Source organism: Aethalodelphis obliquidens, unplaced genomic scaffold (genome assembly GCF_003676395.1).
Source record: "Aethalodelphis obliquidens isolate GAN/ISIS:26980383/991018 unplaced genomic scaffold, ASM367639v1 scaffold33, whole genome shotgun sequence".
Taxonomy (NCBI): Eukaryota; Metazoa; Chordata; class Mammalia; order Artiodactyla; family Delphinidae; genus Aethalodelphis; species Aethalodelphis obliquidens.
The window spans coordinates 20,385,792-20,410,461 of record NW_020837977.1 but is presented as its reverse complement, the minus strand read 5'-3'; positions in this window follow the sequence as shown (position 1 = coordinate 20,410,461).

The window sequence follows — 24,670 nt, the reverse complement described above, 5'->3', positions numbered from 1 at the left end:
GGGGGACTTTTAAGTTTGGGATAATTATGAATAGGGCAGCCATGAACATTCTCACACATGTTTTTGGTGAACATATGTATCAGTGTCTATTGGGTATTTTTCTAGTAATGGAATTCCTGCATTAGATCATAAAGAATATTCAGCCTCAGTAGATACTACCAGCTAGTTTTCTAAAGTCTGTTACCAGTTTACACTCCCACCAGCAGTACGTGAGACGGGACTGTGCGTCTATAGTAGACACACCTAACAGAGGACACGGACATTCGCCAGAGAATCTTCATTTCTAGTTCTATGCATTACTACGGAGGGCTTTTCTGTTAACTTCTGAAGGGGATGATTGCTTCTGCGATTTCTGCATGTGCCAGAACCCTCTAAAACACCCCTTGCATATGTTGTACACAGGATTGTGATCTCTAAAATAACCCTGGTATTAAAAAATAATTACATTTATTTTTCACACTTTCAAAAACATACTGACATGCATTATAACAGGTGATTTTCAAAACAAGGCTTTGGTGCTTATTCACGGCTGCACAATTGATCATGTGTAGGGGGCTCACAGGGAGGGGTGGCAGCCACCACCCCCGGGGGCAGGTTCAGGACACGTGGACACATCACTAAGGCGAGCCCCACCACTCTGTCTAGTACACAAACTTCTTTTTTTTTTTAATTTTATTGGAGTATAGTTGATTTACAAAGTTGTGTTAGTTTCAGGTGTACAGCAAAGTGACTCAGTTACACATATACATATAACCATTCTTTTTCAGATGCTTTTCCCATATAGGTTACTACAGAGTATTAAGTAGAGTTCCCTGTGCTACACAGTAGGTCCTTGTTGGTTCTGTATTTTATATACAGTAGTGTGTGTACAAACTTGTTACAAACTGGAAGACGATAATAAATTCCAACAATTAAGCAGGAGATAATACCTTAAAAAAAAAGATAATACTAAAAATATAGCCAAATAGGTCTACGCAAATATTAAAAAGAATGATAAACATTGCCATAGACTATCTCGACCAGTTTAAACATTATACATATTTTTGAACAATAAATAAATAATTTTGGGAGAATTTATTTAGATTTCTGAAAAAAATAAAAGTATTTTTTACCTGGCAGAAAAGATCCTCTTAGATACTGATATATTTTAAGTTGTGAAGGCTTTTGTAAAGTGAGATCAATTTACTTTTTTCTATTCGAAACCCAAAATAGATCCACAGGGGAGCATGAATCATTTAAATCAGCCGTAACTACAATCCCAAACTGTTGAAGTACCCTTGAGACGTGTTTCTTGAAGACTAAATTACCTTAGATACAGATATTTCTCTGTTCATCATTTATGTTAAGAGAACATTTTTGTTTCTTCCACTTCTTTTCCTTTAGGGACAGTTGACAATTATCTATAGGAATCTCCAGTCTGACATCAAAACCAAAATGGTAGCCGAAGGATGCAGCCTGAAATCCTTTGATGATTTGGAATATTAACATCCAGGATCTAAGGTTTCAAACTCTACAGCGAATTGGAATGTTTAAGCATCAGACTGTGTATGACTTTTTAGAAGTCACAAAGGCACCTCTCGTTATTTAATGACTGACGATTCAGAAACAGGCTCTGTAGAGAGAAAAGTTCGAGAAGAACATTTTTTTTCATTCATTGATAAGTCGACTGAAAAGCATTGTTCGTTCATCCTCGAATTTGCTTTTGAAAGTCTGCTGAGCATCTGCCATAAATGCAGGAATCGTGCTTGTGAGAAGAACCCCTCGGCCAGGGTGCTCTGAGGACATGGGCTCCCCCCAGATGCTGGGTGTCCCTAGGGCAGGGTCCTGGGACCTTTCAGTAATATCGAGGGACCAGGCAAGCTGGGAGTCTCTCTAAAATTCCCTGTTGAGAACCCCAAACACCAAATGCCACTGGAAAGGGGTCAGGAGCAGTGAAGCCTGCGGCCGAATCTAGGGTGTCCGCGTCTGCCGCCACAGCCTTTACCCTAGATCTGCGCCGCGCCAGTTTATGCTGCGTCAGCGTACGTGAGATGTTTGCTAAGGCAATGGCCTCACAATAGTCACTGTTTGCCAGTCTAAAAGTAAGTATTGGATTCTTCATTTTGTATTTAGATAGAACATGGATACTCATTAATAAACTTATAATCACTTCATGGAAATCCACCTTAAAAACTTTCTAAAGGGCTTCCCTGGTGGCGCAGTGGTTGAGAGTCCGCCTGCCGATGCAGGGGACACGGGTTCGTGCCCCGGTCTGGGAAGATCCCACATGCCACGGAGCGGCTGGGCCCGTGAGCCATGGCCGCTGGGCCTGCGCGTCCGGAGCCTGTGCTCCGCAACAGGAGAGGCCCGCGTACCGCAAAAAAAAAAAAAAAAAAAGTAGCAGTTGTTTGTGTACAAGAGAAACAAGTGTGGTCACACCCAAAAGCCCTGCATTTAAGTTATTGAGTCAGTGGGCTTCTGTGGGTATGTTACATACACTAAGCTGATTTAAGCATGTTTAAACATGCACACATGTGTGTCTCTGTTATTGTTAGAACACGGAAACTGTAAAAACCATAGTTGGGGAGTTAGAAGTAACGACAGGATGCTAGAGCAGCAAACAGGACCGACACCTGAAGTGGATGAACTCACTCAGAAAAGGGTTCTTTGAGGAGATTGTGTCTGAACTGAAGTTTGAATCATGGGTGTGTTCATTAGAGGTGGATCATGAAAGGTGGGGAATGACTTCAGGCAGGTTATTTTAGACTAGCTCGTCTCGTAACTGACTAAAAAGGAAAAGAAAGATGGAGAGTAAAATAAAAACACACCTTTAAATATCAAATTGTTACGTTGAAAACAAAGACTGGAAAGTAGAGGGAAGACATAAAATATAGGCGACATGGAAGAGGGTATTATCTGCAAAAAACTAGTGGGAAGCGTTGACTTACAGAGTAAGGAGGAATCTTCTCAGAAATCACTTGAAACTATTTGGGAATAGAGGTCTTTTATGAATACTTTTACATACATTTCCCTTGGAGAGTGGACGGGTTAGGTAGGATGAATATAAATGCAGTAGTTGAGCAGAGAGGGAGCTGGATTTTGAGGGGACAGATGTTTTAATAGAAATAAAATAGTGTGATATTTGGAAATAGAGCTATTTGTGGTGAGAAAAGAGGATATTGTCATTTAAGATTTTAGAACACTAAGGGGGTGACCCCATTTGTATGTTTTAGGCTAGTTGGTATTGGAATGAAAGTGCGTAAGACACTGAGGTAGGGTGATCGAATGAATTGGACCACCAAGACCATCCTCACTTCCAGTACGGACCTTTTTCCTTGAGAAAAAGAAGGATTAAGTATAATTTACAGCAGGCTTCATACCATGGGGGGTAAAAAAAACCCTGCTGTCCTGCAAACAGATGAATCCCCAACTGTCTGGAATTTTAGAAAATATATTTCTAAACAATCCATATATCAAAGAAGAAATCACAAAGATATTTGGAAATTATGAATTATAGGACAATGATATTATACAACAAAATCTGTATGTGAACTGCAGCTAAAAATATCTGTGTTTAGAGATAAATGTCTATCCACACACAAACATACTAAAGAAAAAACAGGATGAAAATCAATCTTTTTAGATCCTAAAGTCAAATTAAGACTAGATAATATAAGAGAGAACTTCTGGAATGGAGGCCTGACATGCTTCATGGACCCTCTTCCCAGAAACACAACCGTAGCGGTTAAAAACCAATTTGTAGGTAGATGATAAATAGAGAGATGGCTAGGTAGGTAGGTAGAGGTATAAACCAAGCATTTACAAAGTCTCCAGAAACTGTCTTAAGAGCATAGAGCAAATGAAGAAACATTTACTCGGGAAAAGCTACTAAGTCTCACATAAACTGCAAGTCTTGCCATTTAAGTCAGAATCGGCTCCGTCCTTCCGCCTGCAGCCCCGAGGGTCAGAAGCTGTGTTCAGAACGTGCACAGCATGGACACAGGGCTCCCACTCCGGCCGGTTCCCTGTTGAGGGCGGTGGTGACTCCACGCGGGGAGCAGGTCGCTAAACTTCTCAGCCCCCAGGTCACGCTGGAGGGACTCTGCTCTGCGAGAGCAGCTGGGAAGTGTGGGTCTCTCCTGCCAGCCGGCACGGCGCTCAGGGCCATGGTCGTGCACAGCACGCGGGACCGGAAACAGTGGGGCCCCAGCCGTCCTGGCTCCAGGGCACGCAGGCCTGAGAGCCCAGTCCAGGGCGAGCAAGGCTCCCAGCACACGGACCCGCTCGTAAAGCAAGAGTGTCCCTCTGAGAGACGCAGCCCGTGGTCCCCCCTCGGCTCTGGAGCAGCGATGCACAGGGAGAGGCAGGCGAAGAGGAGGGCTCCACGCTCGCCTCAAGCAAGCTGACTCATCTGAAACGGGATGTGGCAAAGTCGACGTACAAAGGCGCTCTTGCAAAAAAAAATGGAGACTGTGGCGTTAAAGTATCAGGAGGAGCCATGAAAGCAGCAAGGCGCACCATAAACCACGGAGAAAATGAGCAGGAGCGCTGGCAAAAGCGATAGTTAGGGGCGGAGACAAACCTCAGGGAACGACCTCAAGGATGACTCATGCAAACGGGCCCAGATTTAACGGCAGCGGACTGTGAAACAATGAATGTCCCAGAAAATTACTGAAAACAGTAGAGCAATCAGTTGAACATTAGTGGAGCGTAACAGCTGGTGTGATACCACCAGGCAGACAGATCAACAAAGAGACTGGAGAGAAGACAGACCTTGTAAACACACTCTCGCTCCGAGAGGACGCTGCGTCCACTGAGGGGAAACGTCAGAGGTGCACACTGTGCAGGAAACAGGCACCACTGAAGTGTGCCAGCCACGTCACTGACCAAATAAGCAAGCAAATGACAACACAGAAAGCCCTGGAGGAGGGGCTCAGAATCTAGAGAACAACGCAGACCAGCATTTCAAGCATATGTTCTCTCAAGCGTCCAGTCATCAGCAAGACGTGCAAAGAAACAGAAAGTGTGTCCATAAACAGGAAAGAAGCAGGAGACCAAAACAGTCCTAGAAAGGGCACAAGGGTCAGACTTCTCATGGTCTTCGACACAGCCATTCTCACTGTGTTCCAGACACTAAAGGAAACCCAGTTTATGGAAATAGAGCAAAGGCGTGCTGACAAGGGCTCAGCAGAGAATAGCAATAAAGACACAGAAATCATAAAAACAACCAAATAGCAATTCTGTAGTTGAAAAACATATCTGAAATTTTTGGAGTCACAGAGGGATTCAACAGTAGAAGAAAAACTCAGCTCATGTGAAGGTAGAATGATAGATATTATGCAATGTGAAGAATAGAAAAAAATGATAGTTAATAAAAATGAACAGAACCTGGGAGAAATGGGGAAAGAAGAGCAAACTAAATCTAAAGGAAGCAGACGGGGAAAAACAATACAGTAAACTAATGAAGCTAAAAACTACTTCTTGGAAAAGATCAACAGAAGTGAACATTTTTTATCTAGTTTGACCCAGAAAGAGAGAGAGAGAGAAAGAATGAGAACTCAATTATAAACATCAGAAATGAGGGACTTCCCTGGCAGTCCAGGGGTTAAGACTCTGAGCTCCCAATGCAGGGACACGGGTTTGATCCCTGGTCGGGGAACAAAGACCCCGCATGCCTCACGATGTGGCCAAAAAAAAAAAAAAAAAAAAAAAATCAGAAATGAAAGGACAATAAACATCACAGTAAAAATGCTAAAAATCAAAACCAAGAAGGAATGCTTTAAAAACAAGCAGGTCAGTTGTATAAAACAATATGCATCTATTTATATCGTTAGGATATAACATAGAGAAATTAAATGTATTTGACAACAAGAGCACACCACCATGGGTGGGAACAAAAACGTATTGGAAAAAGAAAATGACACCAGAGGGTAACTCAAATCCACAGAACAGATGGAGTAATGTTTGCATCAAAAAGAAAGTAAAATGTGATTTTTTTCTTATATGTAATAAGAACAAGAAATATCATTATTTCTTAATATTACTTCATCTTGGTAATTGATATCACATTAAATCACTAGCTCATACTCTTGAATTCCCACTGAAAGAGACACCAATAGATGATACATTATCCTTGTTTTGCAGCTACATAAATTAAAATCGAGAATAGAAATGACATGGTCATGGTCAAACAAAAATTTATGGTTAAACTTGGAGTAGGACCCAGATGTTCCAACATCTCAGACTTGTCACTTTGCTCTTAAAGTCAAGCTCTCGTGCTTTCCCTGTTGTAGATTTTATTGGCCAATTATTTATTTTTATTTATGTATTGACAAAAAATACTATGTAATATATAGTTAGGATCATTTCTTAGGATTTAGTCAGGATTTTTTAATTATTTCAAATAAAATTGATGAAACATATTTCTCCACAAGTAGGTGTCAGTTTAGCATTCATTGATATTTCAGTAATGCTAAATATATGAGTATTTTTCCGTTTGTTTTTCAAAGAAAATTTTAGTTAAAGAAACACACACACTGAATTTAAAATTTCACTATAGTTATTTTTGCTTATGCCCCGAATATGAAGCAAGGGCTCGTGGTAGTTTTGAGATTAAGAGGGGAGAGGTAACATGCCCAAGGTCACACAGCAGTAGTCAGGACAGAATTCGACCTCGTCCCTGAACGATTCCAAAATTCTGAAGTTTTCATCTTGTTATGCTTTTCCTTGAAGCAATTACATCCCCCAGATTAGAGAATATTCAAATGCAACCGAGATCACAGCAGAAGTACCCCATTGTGTCCGGAGCATCTAGTTACTCCAGAAAACAAGGAAGTGCTCAGAAATGTTTGGACATATTTGTGTATATGCATTGCTACTTTCACTACTGTAATAAAATAATCCAGATTCATTCATTGTAAGGGGGAATGCATATAAGCAGGTGGGAGTTTGATTGCTAATGATGCTATTAAAATATTGAAGAAGGACTATATACTGTATTATCAATAGAATATATAGACCTATCCATATGAAAATGCAATAAAAGCAAAGTACCATTTTGTTTGCCATAATTTTTAGAATAAGCTAAGAAAATAGCAAGTAAATCATTATCAGTATGTTGGTTTTAATATTCTTGATGAAGTGGTAAGTGAAGGTATTCTTTCAAACTAGCACTGGTGCTGAGAATGATGTAAGTATCCTACGACCATGGAGAAGCTTGGCAGTGTTGTCCCATCAGAGTGAACTCTGACACTTAGAAAACTGGATGAACACATATCTATCCAAGTTCTCCCATTTAGCGGCCGTCATCGTCATCATATTTAATGATTTATATTTGAAATGTGTACATAATAAGTTAAACAATGTCTAAATAATTTTCTAAAGATCATTGTGGGTAATTTATCTTAGTAAATAGCAAAGTTCAAGTCAAGCTGAATACATTTAGAAATTGAGTGTTCTTTAGTCTGTGTATTACTTGAGCAAAGTATTCATTGATGATTGTAACATTACAGTTATAAGGCACAAAGCCTTGTTTCTAACTTTAGAAGTAGAGTGTAAGGACTACTGAAAAACTGAGCCATGGAATAGGATGGTGTCTCTGTGACGATGGATTTTTTTTCTTATTTGAATGGCATTTGGAGATCAAGTTCTGCTGCTAGAATTTCCCCAGAGTGAGAGCCTGGGGTAATGACCCAGCAGTAGACCAGCTGCCATCCAAGAAAAGCTACCCACATCATACCCATTATTTGTTCTTTTCAACTTGGTGAAGAATGACTAGACCACGATTTCATCTCTTCTGTGACCAAATTTGGGGGAACAAAAGGGAATGTTTACCATTTTCTTCTTAACACCACTTAAAAAAGCTTTCTTCAAGAAAAAAAAAGAAAGAAATGATGGGGACACATCAAAAGAACATGGTACCCAAGTGAAAGAGCTCCAAGTGAAAGAGCAAGAGATGGAAAACTTAACCGAGGAAATATACAATGTAGTAAACCCAAAGTATGAAATAAATATCCATGTGTATATACTGATGTAGATAAATGACTAAATAAATAAATGAAGGAGACAAGTCTCCTGTGCAGAATTCCAAATGACGTACACATTCCATTTTCAAGGAGGTAGAGTATAACCCCGCACCTCTTAATGTGGGCTGAGCATAAAGAATTCATTCAATAGGGTAAGTTATGGGAAAGAGGGGCTGAGGAAGAGAGCTTTACCTGAAGAGAGCTGACGAACTCTACCTCAGCCAGGTGACCAAGGTCAACGTCAACAGTAAGTCATGTTGGTAATTGGTACCTTTTACAGAACATGACGAGACTGGCATTTTACCTCTATGATCCTCCTCTGAAGAATCTCTGAGTTTAGTCTAATCATGAGAAAAACATCAGACAAATATCAATTGAAAAACAGTCTACAAAACACCTGACGGTGCTCCTGAAAACTGTCGACAAAACAAGGAAAGCCTGAGAAACTGTCACAGTGCAGGGGAGCCTAAGGAGACGTGAATAAATGAAGTACGCTATCTTAGATGGGACAGGGAAAAGGACATTAGGTAAAAACTGAGGAAATCTGAATGAAGGATGGACTTTAGAATATTGTATCAATGTATGTTTATTAATCCTGACAAATCACTATTGTAATATGAGTTTTTTTTTATAATGGAAATTGTGTGTGGGGTATACAGGAAGTCTCTGCACTGTCCTTACGACTTTCTGTAAATCTAAAGCTATTTTAAAATGTTAAACATTTATTTTTAAAAGTGAGCATAACAAAAAGCACACGCTCACATATGTGGTCAAATCATCTTTAACAAGGGCGCCAAGACCACACGGTGGGTAAAGGACTGTCTCCTGTACAAATGGTGCTGGGAAAACTGGATATTTTCATGCAAAAGAATGAAGTTCGACCTTTACCTTATACCATATACAATAATTAACTCAAATGGATTAGAGAAATAAATATAAGACCTAAAACTATAAACCTTCCAGAAGAAACATGGGGAAAAGATTCGTGACATTGAACTTGGCAATGATTTCTTGGCTTTGAAACCAAAAGCACAGGCAACAAAAACATAAATAGATAAACGGGACCACAGCAAAGTTAAAACCTTCTGTGCGTCAAAGGAAGCTATCAACAGAATGAAAGGGAAAAATATTTGCAAATCATACTTCTGATAAGAAATAAATATGCAGAATGTATTCAAAATACTCCTATGATTCTATACAATGAAGAAAGCAAGCAACCAGATTTTAAAATGGGGAAAGGTCTTGAATAGACATCTCTCCGAAAAATACATACACATAATCAACACGCATGTGGAAATGTGCCTGTCATCACTAATCACCAAGGAAATGCAAGTCAAAACTCAGTGAGATATCACCTCGGATCAGCCCAGATAACCACTAACACTGACACCATCACCAATGACAACAAAAGCAGAAAATAACAAGCGTTGGTAAAGATGTGAAGAAATTGGAACCCTTGTGAACTGTCCATGGTAATGTAAAATGATGCAACTCTTATAGAAAAAGTATGGAGATTCCATAAATTAAAAGTAGAACTATCATTTGATCCAGCAATCCCACTTCTAGGTATTTATCCAAAAAAAAAGAAAACAGGATCTCAAGGGGGTATTTTCACACTTGTGTTCATTGCAACATTATTCATAACAGCCAAACGGTAGACAAAAACCTCAGTGTCTATTGACAGATGAATGGATAAAGAAAATGTGGTATATTCATACAGTGGAATATTATGTAGCTTTATAAAGAAGGAAATCCTGTTATAGGCTACGACATGGGTGAACTTGGAGGACACTATGTTAAGTGAAATAAACTGGACACAAAAAGGTGAATACTGCATGATTCCATTCATGCGAGGTGGCCACTAGAGTCCAGCTCTTAGAAACCCTGCAGAAAGTAGAATGGTGCTTGCCAAGAATTAGAAGAGGGAAGAATGAGAAGCTGTTCAATGGGCTTAGCAGCTTTTCAAGATGGAAACGTTCTAGAGGTTTTTTGCACAACAATGTGGATATATTTATTACTGAACGGTACACTGGAAAAAAATGGTTAAGATGGTACACTGTATGTTATGTGTTTTTACCCCAACTGTAAACCGAACAATCAGTAAAACACATGCTTTTGAAATAAACATGAAGGATACAAAATATTGGCATTAGTTTACAAATCTACCCTCCACTCACTGAATTCAAAGGTGTTTACAATAAAGTGCACAGCCTTAAACAAAATCTCGTTTTTCTTAATGTCTTTCCTACAGGTGTAAATTTCCCTAACCCAGTATTAGTTTGGAACTTTTAATGGGGCTCTAAGGCATATGTTTTTCTGGGCCTTGATTTTCTTGCTCAGAATTTTGTTGTAAGATTTGTCTTTGTTGAGGCACTAACAACAGCTCATCATTTCAGCAAGGGAGTGGCTTTTGCGGGTCCCCCCACATCTGAGAAATCTATTCTGACTTCTCATCCTGCATGAACTTCAGACCCATGTCTTGTTCCAGCCACGGGGGTAAACAAGGAAGCCCTGCTTCCCTGGCTGGTCCCAGCCCCTCCTGGTAGAACTGAGCGCTGCATCGCAAACTGTGCCTCTCATCGAATTTCTATTTTTAATATCTGAGCACATTCTTTACTATCTTTCAAGCGCAGCTATGATGAATATTTTATTTGATCTGAAATTTTTAGTTATTTCTGCTGTGAACGTTTTCTAGCCACCCAGAAGAGCCCACGTTGCCAGAAATAGGCCTCCTTTGAGGGCGTAGTCTTCATCAAGTTATTTTTCACCATTTTTCTCACTTTCTTAATTTCTTCTCCTCTTCACAGCATTTGATTAGAACCCAAGATAGGCAGCTCTTGGCATGTCTATGAATTTTCCTTTTTACATTGATTGTGCTTAGATTATAAGAACTACTAACTCATTACGGTAATCAGTATTTTAATTTGGGTTTCATATTTATTTTAAAACAGTAAATATATGTTTGTTTTATACATCTAAAAAATAACACAGAAAAGCAGTCCTGTATTTGCAAGTGGCAGGCAGAGCCACCACAGCCACCAGAACCACAGCTCTGTAACTGTGGAAAGTTGAAGTCAGAATGAGCTTCCATTGAATTATAAAGTGAATCAAAATTGATTTAATGATAATTCTTTAAAAAGCACTTGGAAAACTGAATAGAGCAGAATTGCTGAGTTTGGGTGGAAAGAAAATGAAGAATATGTACGATTTTTGGTTTACCCTATTTAACCAACACTAACATAGCATGATGCCAGTCGGTTTTTTATATAATTTCTAAATATTAACTAAATGGTTACTTGTAACAACCCAGTGATAAAACTAAGTCTCAGAGAGGTTCTGCAGCTTGCCCCAAATCCGAGATCAAGCAGCAGATGAAGGATTTGAGTCAGTCTAGTCTGGCTCTAAGGTCTGTATCCTTCACCCCTATGAAACTTTTATCCAGTCTAATTCTTGAATTTTCATCTTTCCCTCATGAAAGTGCTTTTTTTTTTTTTTTTTTTGCGGTTCGTGGGCCTCTCGCCGTTGTGGCCTCTCCCGTTGCGGAGCACGGGCTCCGGACGCGCAGACTCAGCGGCCATGGCTCACGGGCCCAGCCGCTCCGCGGCATGTGGGATCCTCCCGGACCGGGGCACGAACCCGTGTCCCCTGCGTCGGCAGGTGGACTCTCAACCACTGCACCACCAGGGAAATCCCTGAAAGTACTTTTACTGCTTAGAACAAATACATTTTTATTTCCTTCATGTTATATTTAAGAAGGTTTGTCTTTAGGCTTTATAACCACATTTTAGTTTTGTTGTAAACAGGAAATGACGAACAATGAATATGATATCTTCCAACATTCAAACCTTCAGAAAGACTTGAAAAGAACAGCTTATAAAGCAGCTGTTGGATTGCCTAACGTGAAACTCATGGGCACATAATATTCTCTCCTGTAAGACTACATATAAGAGAAATAGTGCTAGGGAAAATAGGTAGATGCAATGAAAAACAAATTAGGACTCAAAATGAAATGTGTAAAAATTTAAACAGCCTGATATTTTAAAATTTCTATATAATAAGAAGGCTTCGTTGACAACCCTGTGTGTGTGAGTGTGTGTGTGAGTGTGTGTTTAACAAGCAACACTGCCCAGTTGGGTGATGGTGGTCCAACAGTGTGGAAGAATTGACACTGATACACCATCAAACAAACACCTTTCTCAAGACATTTTCATTTGCTCAATCCCTAAGGTTACAAATTAATTGGCAATCATGACACATGGGAGATGACAAACTGTTATTAAAATGTCAAATTCTCCTAAAGCAGAAGATTCTTTCAGACGAGAATGGAAGCCATTTTTAAATGAGACTTTTTATTTTAATGAAAGATTTTTTATGGCTTAAAGAAGGAAAGCACTTCAGTTCAGTATGGGAAATCTGGAACATGACGACAGAAAATAACAATTATTCAGTCACTGAGAGGCAAAAGAATAATTTTTAATAAAAATGTTGAGAGGTGTGAAAGTAAAATCTGTTCCTCTAGAAACGACGTAAAAACAGTGAGCCTGTATATGAACAAAATGCATTATCTCCCCTAAAATTAGTTTGATGTTTGAAATTTTTCCAGAAAAGCTCTGCTTTGTAGTTGAAAGAGTGATTGAGTTGAGTTTTCTTTAAAAATTCTACTTCTGAAACAACGATATTTTCTGTGACTTCTGTAGTTCTCTTCTCAAATATATCAGTGGATTTCCTCTAAGGCGAGTCCTATCAACAAACCCTGATAACTCAGACAGGGAAGACTTCCTCTCTTGCAATACAATTCTCCGTGTTAGTACAGAAATTGATATTTTATTCCTGATACTGTTTGATTTATTATACGATGCAAATTATGTACTGATTATCTTTATTCTAAGAGGATTTTAACCTCATATTCAATGAATATCTTCATTAAATATAGTGTTTCACATATGTATTCTTCCCTGTGTCTGGATGCATAGTTTAACCCAAATTGACATTAACTTTCTAAAAATGTTGGACTAGATTAGACATTTTTCCAATGACTCTTGAAATTCTACCATTGCTATTCTCACTCTGTACCCCACTCTCAATAATGAAGGAACAACACAGTAAAACAACTAGATCTAACAGATATATACAGGACACTCTGCAGCAACATCATCCTCAAGTGCACCCAAGACTTCCTCCAGATCTCCAGACCATGTGTTAGGCTATAAATTAAGTCTCAATCGATTTTAAAAGATATATATCATACAAAGCATCTTCTCTGATCACCCTGGTTTGAATTAAAAAATCAATTATAGAAGAAAAACTAGAAACTTCACAAACTGGTGGAAATTGAATCACATGCTCTTAATACGTGAAAGGATCAAAGAAGAAATCAGAATGGAAATTAGAAAATACCTAGAGATGAGTAAAAATGAAAACATACCAAAACTTATGGGAACAGTGAAAGCAGTGCTAAGGGGTAAACTTATATCTTTAAACATTTTAGTTTTATTTACAATAGCAACAAGGTGGAAGAAATCCAAGAGTCCATCAACAGATGAATGAATGAGCAAACTGGTATATGCACACAGTGGAATATTATTCAGTCTTAAAAAGGAAGTAAATTTTAATTTATGTTACAACATGGATGAACCTTGAGGACATTATGCTAAGTGAAATAATCCAGTTACAAAATGAAAAATACTGTATGCTGCCATTTATACAAGTTACCTAGAGTAGTCAAACTCATAGAAACAGCAAGTAGAATGGTGGTTGACAAAGGCTGGAGTGGGGGTGATGGAGAGTTATTGTTTGATGGGACAGGTCTTCAGTTTTTCAAGATTAAGAGTTCTGGAGGTGGATAGTGGGGACTGTTGCACAGCAATGCAAATGTGCTTAATACTACTGAACTGTACCCTTAAAATGCTTACGATGAGACATTTTAGGCTTTGTGTATTTTACCACAATAAAAAAATGTTTGGAGCGAAAGAAAGAAAAAGAGGGAGGGAGGAAGGAAGGAAGGAAGGATGGAAGGAAGGAAGGAAAGAAGAAAGAAAGAAAAAAAAAGAGAGAAAGAAAGAAAGAAAGAAAGAAAGGAGAGAAAGAGAGAGAAAGGAAGAAAGGAAGAAAGAAGGAAGGAAAGAAGAAAGAAAGAAAGAAAGAAAGAAAGAAAGAAAGAAAGAAAGAAAGAAAGAAAGGAAGAGAAAGAAAGAGAGAAAGGGAGGGAGAGAGAAGGTGGGAGAGAGGGAGAGGAAGGAAGAAAGAAAAGTAGAAAGAAAGAGAAACTTGAGCAGACTGGATTGTTTTAAAGTCCTCAAGCAAGTAGGTAATGCCTGAAAATCAAGTTAGAAAGATCGGGGAGTTACCAGGCGAGCCCTTTAGATAGATGATGTGACTCTGTCAATAGCCATCTCAATCCCGGCACCGTTTCCCACAGCCTGTTCCCGCGTTAAGCTTTAGTAACAGTGCCCGGGAGCGTATGTTTATAAGGGTCTAGGGGGGAAAATCAGGCTCCAAAATATAAATTACAAGCTGCCCAAAGTGAATACAGATTTAAGTAAGTGTCTATATGATGTCTCCTTATGTCAACTAGTCATTGCAACTCACTTCGACTCTTAAATAACACTGTATAAATCATAGTTTAAAGAGAGAAGGCATGAATTTAAATAATTTGATATCACAGGGTTGACACTTTCAAGAGTAAGAACACCAAAGGTTTACAAAGTTCTAAGCTGTACCAGCTGAGACGCTAACTTCCTCATGCTTGGTCCTGCTGGTTTCTTTTACAAGCACTTTCAAATCTAGCTCTTTGTAAATAACAATAATAGATGAAGATGAAGGGAAAATAATACTTAATCTTATTATATATAAATCAATTCATCACATTTATACAACATAAAGTTTCCAGATCCGTTAGTGTTCCTTCCAACCATGGAAGATATCTTAAAATTGGAATTTCATATTTTTGGCATTATTAGAAAACTTCTAAAGTATACTTTGTACAAAAAGGCTCACATGTAAATCAGAAAGTCAAGCCAACTTCCCTTATTTCCTGATGGAAGGCCCAGGTGAAAACCACAGAGGGGAAGCAGTGAGAAAGGACCAGGGTCGTCTGTGTGAAGGTAAAACAAAGAAGGGAGGTAGTTGAATGAGTGCTAATTGCTCTATTGTTCATGCAGAGCTCCTGCAGCATGCGTGTGCCTTTGAAACGTTTTAAAATTTCTGGCAGCTGAAGCTTCTGTTTCTTACCTCTAATCCCAAGTATTTGAATATGATGTCATTTAAAGATGGAGCCAAGGTAAAACAGGCATCTTTGGGATACAAATGAGCCAGCTGCCAGGAAGTAGGGGGTTTGCAGCAAACAATGGGGATGGTCATCCCTTCACAGCCTGGATACTCTCAGCAGTCAGTCACCTTCCTTCATCTCCGAGACAGTTCCTCTGTCCAGGGCGGTCACCCACAACCTCTCTGTAAAGCCCAACAGGATGATGCAGGGGCTTTGTGTTAAAAGTGTTAGGGTTTCCATCAAATCATATTAATTAAAGGTGTAGCATTTAATATCACTATGATACTTGGTTGGGAAAGGAATCAGTAGTATTACTTGACATAATACAATGAATATAGCGGCTCTAGTAAAGCGGCAGTGAAGTAATGTGATATCTGTGAAAATACTTCAAGAACTATAAATTATTCTTTAAAAATTTCTCAATATATAGCCTATACATAAAAGTAATTTTTTCATGATAATAGAAAGGATTGGGACTTCCTTGGCGGTCCAGCAGTTAAGACTCTGTGCTTCCACTGCAGGGGACGTGGGTTCGATGCCTGGTTGGGGAACTAAGATCCCGCGTGCCACAAGGTGCGGCCAAAACAATAAAAATTAAATTAAAAATTTTCAAAGAAAGGATCAACAACTGTAGGTGGCACAAGCCTGGGCTCTGTTTTCAGTTTCCTTATTTTTTTAATTGATTTTAATTGGAGTATAGTTGCTTTACAATGTTGTGTTATTTTCTGCTGTACAGCAAAGTGTCAGTTTCATTATTTTATTTGCATCTACATCTGTTGCAGCATGAGTTAAGAGGCAGAACTAAATAAACCATGACAGCGGAGACCACAATAACAGAATGCAAGAAGTACCTTCCTGAGAAGGAGAAGTAGATATTCTAAAATGGAAGTATTAAGAGTTACCACATATGCTTCCCTGGTGGCGCAGTGGTTGGGAATCCGCCTGCCGATGCAGGGAACACGGGTTCGTGCCCCGGTCCGGGAGGATCCCACGTGCCGCGGAGCGGCTGGGCCCGTGAGCCATGGCCGCTGAGCCTGCGCGTCCGGAGGCTGTGCTCCGAAACGGGAGAGGCCACAACAGTGAGAGGCCCGCGTACCGCAAAAAAAAAAAAAAAAGAATTACCAGATAAAACATTAAATTACCCCTCCCCCCAAATAACAGGAAAATTCCCTAATTTTGATTGACATAATTTCCAACAGAAGAAAATTTTACCATGTAACCCAGAAATCCTACTCTGAGGTATTAACTCAAGAGGATTGAAAACACGCAAGTGAGGGTGTGCAGACTAGAAGCACGCGTGCACACACACAGCACCTGTAAACAAGCATTTGTAGGAGTGTTAGGAGTAACAAGCCAGAATCGGAAACAACACAAACGTTCATCAATAGATGAACAAACAAGGAAAAGTGTGGAATGGTTATAAAGTGGAATATTGCTCAGTGGTAGATAGGGATGAACCACTAATACACATACACGGATGAATCTCAGAACATAGTGCTTAAGGAGAGATGTCAGATCCCAAAGAACACACACTATGATTTCATCTATATGAAGTTCTAGAACAGGCAAAACTAACCCACCGTGAGAGGAAGCAGCTGGGGTCTGCACGCGGGCACAGAAGAGGGGCTGATTACAGAGGCACACAGAAGCTTGCCGTGTGATGCAAATGTCCACCTCTTAACTAAGGCGATGCTACTTAGTTACGTGGGTGCACGTTAGTATACTGGTGTGAGTAACCCTAAGAGTAAAGTTTCAGTAGTTACATCAACAGTTGGCTTTGCTGGTTTCAAAAGCTCCTTGGGGACTTGGGAAGCTTCCCTTGCTAACTTGCACTTTCTAGTCTGCACACCTGACACCACCCTGTGGCAAGTACCCACTGTGTCCTTCAGTCACCCGGATATGCTTGGGAAACGCAGCACATTCTAATTTTTTTAGGAAAACTCTTACCCTTGAATTAAAAATGATTTTCAATCAAGATTTAAGGAAATACAGCATTAAAATGGAAATGAACAAGACTTCTGGCTTTTATAATTATACAACAATAATTAATAAAATCCAATCTTTAAAAAATAAAGAGTTTTAAAAGCATCATTTCAACTTAAATGACATTTTCCCAACCTAATCCTTCATCTTATTGCCCACAATGCACGGTGCTCGCAAAGCCACCTTGACAGTCTGTCAGATAATAGAGTCAATTTATATGTTTTCTTAATGCGTTAATTAATCCTGATGTGCTCAAATTAGGAAATTTAATAGCATAGAACTTCAAAAGAAGACATGACATTTTCAGGTTGTACTCATACTATTTGAAAGATGTCAGCTACAACTCAATTACATGGATCAAAGCAAAGACAACTCCACATGCATGTGAAACATTTACCACACCGGAAATTGCATGGCTGTACTAATCAACCCATGGTTCACATCATTTACTTTTTAAAATATTGTAATGTTTAAAAATATAAATTATTTTTAAGAAGTCCACATTTTTAATCACTAAAGGTTTCCAGGTGTAAATAATACATGTAATGGTTCTGTTCACCTCCCAGATATTAAGAATAGCTTCTGATATGTTTTTACCAATATATCATGTATTTCATAAATATATGATCAGATTTTCCACTGAATCATCAAAGAGAAAATCTAGAAAACAATTGCTGTTTTTCATTAAAAGGAGCAAATCTGTAAACAATTCTCCAGGGAATTCAAATCTTATTATGAGTATTGTATTTGCTGAATTCAACCTACTTTGGGTGACCGTAGTCCAGTCCTGGTAAGATCAGGACAGAGCAGAGAGCATCCCTCCCCTCTGCACGATGCCAAACATCATAAAATTTCATGACCCCAGAACCTGGCTTTTCGTTTCTTTCCAGTAGCCTGGGATTGCCAGGCTACCATGACAACATGGGGAACTGGACAAAATGCCACCGATAAATATTGTGCCTCTGAATATCTTATGGCCAATTCTGTGTGACCTGATGAGAACAAAATGGCTACAGAATGAAGAATTTCAGAGCTTTATCCTAGGTATTATGAAAACCTAGAATTGAATCTACAATCACCGCTGTTTCAATAACTCCAGCTTCTCACTACTCTGGGCATGCAGTTCCTTCACGTCCAGATTATGTCCTTCTGACGGCTGATGAAAATGAACCGTGACCAGAACGCACAACAAAACATTCACTATTATCCAGAAGGGGATTTCTAGAGAAATTGACCTTTCGAAACATCACTGGCTTTGTAACTTTTAAGATACTTTCATCTCGCAGATTTGTTCACATACGTGTTCACAACGTATAAGGGCCAAAATATTGACTGTGTGTCTGTCACCAGTATACCTGAAGCGGAGGTATTTGAGCTGCGGACAGTGAGCCTGCCTGTCTAAGTAAGATTTCAAAACATATCATGGAGAGCAAGTCTATTGTTTAAAAGCTGTTCCCAGTTGCCTGTTTTCAGATACACGCACGGGCTTGCTGTTAAGTGTGATGACATGGGAAAGCCTTTGAGAATATTCTGCCAGGAACAGCCCCAAGTCCAGGCTCTTGCCCAGACTCCACGCGCCAGGTAAAATGTAACAGCGTACGTCTCAGCACAGCTTCACTGAGCTCTTTCCACCGCACTCCTGCCTATCTCATGCAGCAGTATCTGTTACCTTTTATTTTTAACTCTTTAAAGACAAGGCCCATATTTCAAATTGACAGCTCTGCCAAACTGAGTGTCACACGACAGAGCAGAGCTTCTCGAAGCCTGTCTCCTGTCCAGAAGTGTCAGCATCGTCCGGGACTCTGGAAAGACGAGTTCTCCGGTCCCTCCACCCAACTACTGAATCAGGAAATGGCTGGCACAGCGAAGTGCACGTGTACCTGCTCTCCGGGTGGGGTGACCAACCGTCCAGGTGATCTTGATAGATGCCGACCTTTGACAGTCACCGGACTACAGCGTTGTGTGAGCCTCAGTATATGGGGACCCCATCCGATGCTGGAGTTCATTCAGGGCAGATCGACCCCTCACCATCTCTGAAATCTTCAGGGATGTGGAACTCAAACTGTCTCCAAAGGAACTCACTGAATCTTTGGAAAGTCATTAGCAACTTAAAACTGCTTCTCATCTGGAGCCTGAAGTCTTGAGAACTCAGGTGAGGACCTAGTCATTACAATTCCGTTCTTAGGTGCTTAATTTTAAACAATACATTCTTAATTCTAGTTGAAAATGATTACCAAACCCACCATTTTATTCAAATTATCCTTCTTCTCTTTGAAAATGATTCTCCTATTATTCTTTTTAAGCATGCCAGAAATTCACTCCATTCATTTGCAAATTCTTGGTCTGCACCTTGACCCTTGGTTGACCTGCAACATAACAGCCCAGGTGCTTCCTTGGACAGGACAATGGACGCACAACTTTCAAGGTCATCGTGAGGGCAACGGGCAGGCCTACTCAGGCAAGTGGTTTAATTCCTGACAACGGCCTCAGTCTCTATCCTTCACGCCATTACTTTCCCTTCAGCATTTCTCACCAGCTCCAAGGAAACCTTTCCTTTCTTACCTCTTGCCGGCAACCTCAATTTGAAAACCTCTCCTTAGCACTTTGGGAAAGTGTAAGCTCATTTCATTCTAGTATTTCTGAGAGCTTTCTGACAGTGCTATACCATGACCTGTACTTGTTCTGGGTTATATATGCTTATTTTCCTAATATGTATACACCCTTTAAAACGAAAGAGAAATTCTGACACAGGTTACAACGTGGATGAACCTTGAAGGTATTATGCTAAGTGAGATAAGATGCTCACAGAAAGGACAGATACTGTCTAATTCCACTTACATAAGGTCTCCAGAGAAGTCAAGTTCATAAAGACAGGAAGTAGAGCGGTGGTTTCAGGGGCTGGAATGGGTGGGGAGTTAGAGTTTACTGGGTACAGATCTTCAGTTTGGAAAGACAGAAAAAGTTCTGGAGACGGATGTGGGTGGTGGCTGCACATCAATGTGAATGTACTTAATGCCAACGAACTGAACGCTTAAAATTGGCCAAAATGGTAAATTTCATGTTATGTATATTTTACCATAATAAAAAAGTTTTAAAAATTCAAGAGAATATAACTAATGCATTTCAAGCAAATCTCTGTAAAATACGCTCACTTGTAGGAAACACCACTTGTAGGAAACAGCTACATTTTAAGGAGAAAATGGTATTGATATTTGATACAATCACCCGCCAAAACAACTGAGGTGAAGAAAACACAGGTCATTATAGCTTTTTCCAGCAGTTTGTACACGTGGATTTTTTTTAGCATGCCTGCAAAATCCACGTGTTTATTAACTCTGCAAAGAGACAGCATTTGCAGGTAAGTATTCTAGTTTGTAGATTTTCTTCTTGTATGTGTAAGTACCAGTGTAAAGAAAATGTTAGGCTCAGATCAAGGGCCTTGTATGTTCCATTTTTTTAGGCGACACCCCTTCTGTCTCACAAACACTGCAGCATGAGTTTGCCCTGCTACTAACCAGACCACCAGCTCTGCCAACGCCCAGGCTCCCTCACCAGCTTAGTCCTTGTTCTGTTGCATTTCAAACAGCTCTCCTTTTCCTGCTCCTGTTACTAAGGAAAATGTTTTTTAAATTGAAATAATTTTTAAAGCATTTACCGACATCAAACGCTTTAGAACAGTTTTACTGGTTTCAAGAAAAATATACATTGATACAGAGGAGGAATCAGCTGGAGATCCAAAAAAGAAATAAATTTTTTTTTTTGGCTGCGTTTTTTTGGGGAGGGTCTTTGTTGCTGCGCGCAGGCTTTCTCTACTTGCAGCGAGCGGGGGCTACGCTTCATTGCGGTGCGTGGGCTTCTCATTGCGGTGGCTTCTCTTGTTGCGGAGCACGGGCTCTAGGTGCGCGGGCTCAGTAGTTGTGGCGCACGGGCTTAGCTGCTCCACGGCATGTGGGCTCTTCCCGGACCAGGGCTCGAACCTGTGTCCCCTGCATTGGCAGGTGGATTCATAACCACTGCACCAAGAGGGAAGCCCAAAAATGTTAAGTTTTGGTGACTTTGCATAAAACAAGAATAAGTGGGACCCTGAGTGAGCAGGTGGCCATTAACCTGGCAAGTCTACTCTGAGGTTAGGTCACTGTCACTCCAAGTGAGTTAGTTTATGTTTTTCACCGAGAATTTATTTTCTATTTTCTACGTCAATTAGATCTCCCCACGTCCATTTTCTCCAAAAAAAATACATACATTATATTTAGCCCCTAACTGTGATGCTTATAGGTAAGACTAGACGGGGTCACAGATATAAAAACACTGCTCTAAGCACTATAAGTGGAAGTAATTTAAATATTTAGCTTTTGGACAGACTATTACGCAGTTCTTAGCAGGAAACCTGGGAATGTGTTGTTTAATTTAGATATTTATATAAAATGTATACAATTATTTGTTGAAAAAATAGAGCCAAACACTCTGTAGAACAGCTCTGATTACAACACTTTATGTAAATGGAACTTGAATGTATAGACAAAAATTGAAAAAAAAAGTCTGGGGTTAATTAAAAAGTATTTATTGGGGCAGTGAAATTGGGATTGAACTTCTTTTTGGAAAAATAAAAAAGCACCATCCCAGCACTGTCCTGAGGCCCTCGGTGAGCTCTGGAGCCCCGGTGGTCCCTGTTCCTGCAGCGCCTCCACGGTCAGGTGCTCGGAGCAGACAGGATGCGAGAATGCAGAGGAAAGAGGCTAAGAGCCCAGCCATCTGACTTCTGAGGAGCACCGAGGGGCCCACGGCGCAGCAGACGGCACAGGGAAGGCTGTCCCCTGGGAAATGAGGCCCAATTTGCATTCTCATGTCACAGTTTCATTCGCAAACGGACTTTCACGTGCTGTGCGTTACCACCCTTAGCACATTTTCTCACATCACATTAAATGTTGTAGCATATTATAGGAAGCTTAATTTGTGTGAAGGCAGGACTGCATACCCTTGGAAAGATCTCTGTTTACTGCCTCTGTAACACTTCAGTCAGCTACGCATTACGAGTCTTGAATACCTAAACTGTCAGGAAGCCCTTTTGGGTGTAACAGCCATGTCTCCCTAGACCAATGTCCTCCTTCTAATTCTGTGGTTTCAGCACCTTTTCTGGGTGGCTTTGATCTGCACTGTGAACCTTGCTTGGCTGACAGCCATCGGAACATGCATTCCGTCCACAGCTTCAAGTGAATTTGCTGGAAAGGATGTCCCCTCTGCCCAGCCTAGCCCTCCAGCGCTTTCTGTCTTTGTAGGCAAGGCAACTACCTCCACAGCTGCCCAGCTTTGATCTCCCTCGAAGCTGACACTGAATCACTAGTGAAGTGCGTCTCCCTAACTGATTCAATGTATTCCACTCTTTCCATTTTGATGAACACCTCCTAAGTTCAGACCCTAATTATTTCTTTCCTAGATAGTCCGATACCCAGAAAAGGGAAAAGGGTGGTCTTTTCTATGAACGGCATCGGAGGAAATGGTTTTCTATATGGGAGAACATAAAACTTAATCCAGACCTCACACGAAACTTAATTATTAATTGACTAATTACTAATTAATTCAAGATGGACTATAGACTACAATGTTCAAGGTAAAACCATAATGTTTCTAGAAGACAGTGTAAGAAAATATTGCCATGACTTCCCTGCTCTTAAACAAGACCAAACAATGGACACCAGTAAAATTAAGAAATTCTGTTCCTAAAAAGATACTATTAAGAGGGTTAAAAAAGACAAGCCACAGGCTGAGAGAACGTATTTGCAATATCAATCCAAGGAATTGTGTCCAGACTGTATATCTCAAAATCAATATGAAAAAGACAAAAAAAGATTTGAATAGGCACTGTAGAAAGCAGATATCTAAACGGCCAGTAAGCATAAGAACATGTGTTCAGCACAGTAGCTCAGGAGGGAGATGCAAACTGCAGCCATGAGGAGAGGTGTGCATCACTCCCCCTGGGCTGGAACGGTGGGAATGTAAACTGGTGCAGCCCCTATGGAGAACGGTATGGAGGTTCCTTAAAAAACTAAAACGAGAGATATTTTATGATGCAACGATTCCACTCGTGAGCATATACCCAGAGAAAACCATAATCCAAAAAATTTCATTGCAGCGTTATTTACAATAGCCAAGACATGGAAGCAACCTAAATGTCCATGGACAGACGAATGGATATAGAAGATGTGGTACATATATATGATGGAATATTACTCAGCCATAAAAAAGAATGAAATAATGCCATTTGCAGCAACATGAATGGACCTAGAGATTATCATACTAAGTGAAGTAAGTCAGACAGAGAAAGACAAATATCATATCATTCATATGTGGAATCTAATTTTTAAAAAATTACACAAGTGAACTTATTTACAGAACAGAAACAGACTTACAGATCTCGAAAACAAACTTATGGTTACCAAAGGGGAAAGGGGAGGGGGGGGCAGAATAAATTAGGGGGTTGGGATTAACATACACACACTACTATATATAAAATAGATAGCAAGCAAGGACCTGCTGTATAGCACAGGGAGCTCTACTCAATATTCTGTGATAACCTATATGAGAAAAGAATCTGAAAAAGAATGAATATATGTATACATATCACTGCATCACTTTGCTGTACACTGGAAACTAACACAACACTGTAAATCAACTATATTCCAATAAATTTTTTTTAAAAAAAGAAAGAATGGTTAAAGTTCACAAAACTATCAGTATCCAGTGTGGACAAGGATGCAGGATTTTCACACGTGGTTGGTGAGGTGTAACTTGACTGAACTATTTCAGACAACTCTTCGGCTGTATTATTAAAGCTAAGCAGTTGGCTATTTTATAATCTGGCAACCTTATTCCTAGTTTTATACCCAAGAAATACGCACATATTTGCCCATCCAAAGATGGGCCCAAAAATATTTGTCACAGTTTTATGGATAACAGCCCCCAGATGGAAATACTGTAACTAAAATGACCATCCACAGAATAATTGATTAAAAAATGATGGTTTACCTTAAAATAAGACAGGGAAAGAGAATTACTGCTACCTGCACAGATGAGCTCCCCAAGCGTCATTGGGAGCAAAAGAAGCCAGACCTAAAATAATACATGCAGATTATTACATTTACGTGACCTTCAAGGTCGGGTATGGAGACTAGAAGTCAGAATGGCAGGTATCACTTGTAGCGGGAAGGGTGTGGGCTGGAAAGGAGTGAGGCAGGGCTGTGAGTCTGGGTCACCCTGCTCAGTCTGGTTGGTGGAGACCCTTGTGTACGTGTGTCAAAGTCAACACATTGTACATAAGATGTACGCAGTCAGTTGCACACATGTGATAGCTCAGTAGAAGTTATAACACCATACATAAACGCAGTTTTATTTTTATTGGAGTATAGTTGATTTACAATGG